Source organism: Triticum dicoccoides, chromosome 2A, assembly GCF_002162155.2.
Source record: "Triticum dicoccoides isolate Atlit2015 ecotype Zavitan chromosome 2A, WEW_v2.0, whole genome shotgun sequence".
Taxonomy (NCBI): Eukaryota; Viridiplantae; Streptophyta; class Magnoliopsida; order Poales; family Poaceae; genus Triticum; species Triticum dicoccoides.
The window spans coordinates 387767159-387771326 of NC_041382.1; positions in this window are offsets into that span (position 1 = coordinate 387767159).

Sequence of the window (4168 nt, forward strand, 5' to 3'; positions counted from 1 at the left end):
TCATATTCATCAATATCAATCAAGCAGGACGTAGGGTATTACCTCCATCAAGAGGGCCCAAACCTGGGTAAAACATCGTGTCCCTTGCCTCCTGTTGCCATCGACCTTAGACGCATAGTTCGGGACCCCCTACTCGAGATCTGCCGTTTTTGACACCGACATTGGTGCTTTCATTGAGAGTTCCGCTGCGTCATCACCAGAAGGTTCGATGACCCCATCAATCATCTACAACAATGCTACCCTGGGGGAGGTTTTCCTCCCTGGCTAGATCTTTATGTTTGGAAGATTCGCACTGCGGGCCAACTCGCTTGGCCATCTAGAGCAGATCAACAACTATGCCCTAGGTCACCAGATTAGTTTTGGAAATCTGGACTATGTCACTGATATCCGAGGAGACTTGATCTTCCAAGGATTCGCACCCCCAACCTCCGCTCTGGCCTTAGATCTGGAACATATCGCCAGGTCCGAAGACGGGCTCCCTGAGCTCGTCGGACTATCTGCGGCCACTAGGCCCATTGTGGGATAGCCGGGGGAAGTAGTGTCGCTAGCAACCTTCATGGAGCCGGACCCTTCTCCAGACATGGGATCCAAATCCTCGGAGTCAGCTTCGTGTGAGTTAAGCCAAGGAGTCTCCCTCTCACCGTACTCCACGGGATCTTTTCTCTCGGGCCAAACCTCGCCTTTTAAGCGAGGCTCTGGACTCAATGCGATCCCTTGTCATTACAGAGGAGCAGCGTCCGAAATATGCCCAGCCAGGACTAGGGACCGAGAGCAGGGAATTTTACGTCTCACCCACCACCCACTTTATAGCCACTGTCGAGGACTCAACAGACATGCTCGATTACGACTCCAAAAACATCGACGGTATGGACGATGATGCCGGAGAAGAGGAGGCCCAAGACCCGCCGTTTATCGAACGCTGGACAGCCACCTCTTCATATGATGTGTACATGGTGGATACACCCAAAGAAGCTAACGGCGATGACAAAGAAGACCCAGTCGAGGATAGACCTCCTGAGATACAGCCAAAGCACCGAGGATAGCAGCGCCGCTCCAAGTCACGCCGTGGAAAAGACAGCAATACAGGCACAAGAGAAAACAATACTCTAGATGATGTCGAGGACAATGAAGACCCCATTGAGCCAACCTCCGAACAGGACGAATGGGAAGATGGGTGAGACAGCCCTGATGAACAGGCTGTAAACAAAGACTCGAAGGACAGTAACTATCTTCCGCTCTCTGAGGATGAGGTGAGCCTCAGCAACGAGGATTTTATTGTGCCAAAGGAACCTCTCGAGCAGGAGCGCTTTAAGCGTTGGCTAATAGCCACTGCAAGGAGCCTGAAAAAGAAGCAGCATCAGCTTCAAGCTGATCAAGATCTGCTCAACGATCGATGGAGTAATGTCCAGGCAGCCGAGGAATATGGCCTCGAGTGCCCAACCAAAAGTTACCCGAAGCGCAAATTGCTACCTCAATTCGATGACGAGGCACTGGAGCCGTACCATCAGCGTGCAATGCGGCTGATCAACCACCACGTGGCCAGGACAAAGTGGCAACTCAAGCCGAACACCAGCCCGTCCTACCTCACCGTAAAGGCAGAGATAAAACAGCTCAGGGATATACATATGACCCGCGGCAGGACCTGGAGAGTAGAGCGGGACAGACCAGATCGATCTATGGATCGCGAGGGCATGCCCCGACACGCGATGATGGCCATCTAGCCGAACGTGACAAGCATAATCATGCATGGGCCGAAAACCACAGATGAACTCCATCCGAGCTACATCATGACGTGGCCCGATATAGAGGCGCCGCACACCCCCTTTGCTTCACTGATGAAGTAATGGAACATGAATTTCCAGAAGGGTTTAAACCCATGAACATCGAATCATATGATGGGACAACAGACCCCGCATTATGGATTAAAGATTTCCTTCTCCATATTTATATGGCCCGCGGCGATGATCTTTACGCCATCAAATACCTCCCACTAAAACTAAAAGGACAGTGTGGCACTGGCTAAACAGCCTCCCGGAGAACTCCATTGGCAGCTAGGAAGACTTGGAAGACGCCTTCCGCGATAACTTCTAAGGTACATATGTTCGGCCTCTGGATGACGACGACCTAAGTCACATTTTCCAGCAGCCCGGGGAGTTAGCCAGGAAGCTCTGGACTAGGTTCTTAATTAAAAAGAACCAAATTGTCGATTGTCCGAATGTCGAAGCCCTTGCGGCCTTTAAACACAACATCCGAGATGAGTGGCTCGCCCGCCACCTCGGTCAAGAAAAACCAAAATCCATGACTGCCCTTACCGCTCTGATGACCTTCTTTTGCATGGGAGAAGATAGCTGGCTCGGTCGTAGAAGCAACAACACCAGTGATCCGGGCACTTCTGAAGTTCGAGACGGCAACGGCAAGCCACGACGCAAAGAACACAAGCGTCGAAATAATAATGAAGGAACATAAGACACGGCAGTCAACGCCGGATTCAGCAGCTCCAAGCCCGGTCAACAGAAAAAGCCATTCAAGGCAAACAGAGATGGGCCATCAAATTTAGACAAGATACTGGATCGGCCCTGCCAAATTCATGGCAACCCCGATAAACCAGCGAATCATGCCAACAGAAGCTGTTGAGTCTTTAAACAAGCCGGCAAGCTTAATGCCAGACACAAGGGGAAGGGGCCGCCCAGTGACAGCAACAACGAAGAGACTCGCCAACCGAACACCATTGGTCAGAAGCAATTTCCCCCCGAAGTAAAAACAGTAAACATGGTATACATGACTGTAAGTGCATCTAGTGCCACCCCTAGTTGGTTTTGGAGTATTGACGACAAACTTGGTTGAGGGACTAATGTGTTTGTGAGAATTGCAGGATAACACAGGTAGTAGTCCCTCATTGATTCGGTTTTCTTACCGGAGATGACCCCTAAAAATGTATGAAGACATTGAAGACAAAGGTGGTATGTGAAGATATTCACATTGAAGACTATGACATGAGAAGACGTCGCATGAAGACTATGGAGCACGAAGACTTAGCTGTTTCGTCGTTTCCTTTTCTTCTTTGTTGAGTCATAGGAACCACCGTACTGTTAAGTGGGGTCCCAGTGAACAAAGTCAGAATGACTGAAGTGATGCTTAACCAAAATCCTATGTCTTCGAGCGAAGACAATGAGAGCAAATCTTATCCAGAGCTGGATGAGTCAGCTTTACTTGTAGCCCAAATAAAGTTGTCGCGTGCGTTTGAAATCTGACCGTTGGAACACGTGTCAGTTCCTTAGTGACCCAGGGTCATTTTGGACAAATCAGGTTGGGTTGCCTAGTGGCTATAAATAGCCCACCCCCTACACCATAAATTGGTTGGCTGCTCAGAGTTAGTGCACGACTTTTGTCATTTGAGAGCAACCCACCTCGAAGCCTTTGAGAGAGAAATCCTTGCGAGGACAAAGCCCTAAACACCCAAAGCCAAAGAGTGTTAGGCATCACTGAAGTCTTCCTGTCTGTGTGATCTGAAGACTTGTTACACTTGAGGACTGTGAATGCTCGAGCCGGTTAGGCCTCGCATTCTGAGCATCCAAGAGTCATTGTGGATCGCTGGTGAACGAAGTCTGTGAAGTTTTGGAAGACTCCCTTGAAGACTTACCAGAGTGATTGGGCGAGGACTGGGTGTCCTTAGCTCAAGGGGAATAAGGTGAAGACACGGTCTTCTAAGTTAAATCTCAGCCTCCCTAAACATACGTACAGTTGTCACAGCAACTGGAACTGGTCCAACAAATCATTGTCTTCAACGAGCAACTGGTTCTATCCTTTCCATCTCTTTATTTACAGTTGGTCCTTGTGAAGTCATTGCCTGTTTGCATTATCTATTTGTCTTCACTGTGTGACTGCTTGTTCTGATTGGCTTCATACTGTCTTCCATCCTGATCCATACTGCCTAGCTGCTATTAGTCTTTGTGCTTTCACTTTATTGAATACTTGACTATGGCCTGCCTAGTGTAGTCTACCTTCTGCTGCATGTTAATAGGTTCATTTTTATCAATTGTCTTCGAAACTTCCATGTTTTGAAGACTTTCATAAAAATCGCCTATTCACCCCCCTCTAGTCGATCACTAGCACTTTCAATTGGTATCAGAGCAAGGTACTCCCTTGTTCTGTGTGATTCGGTTTAACC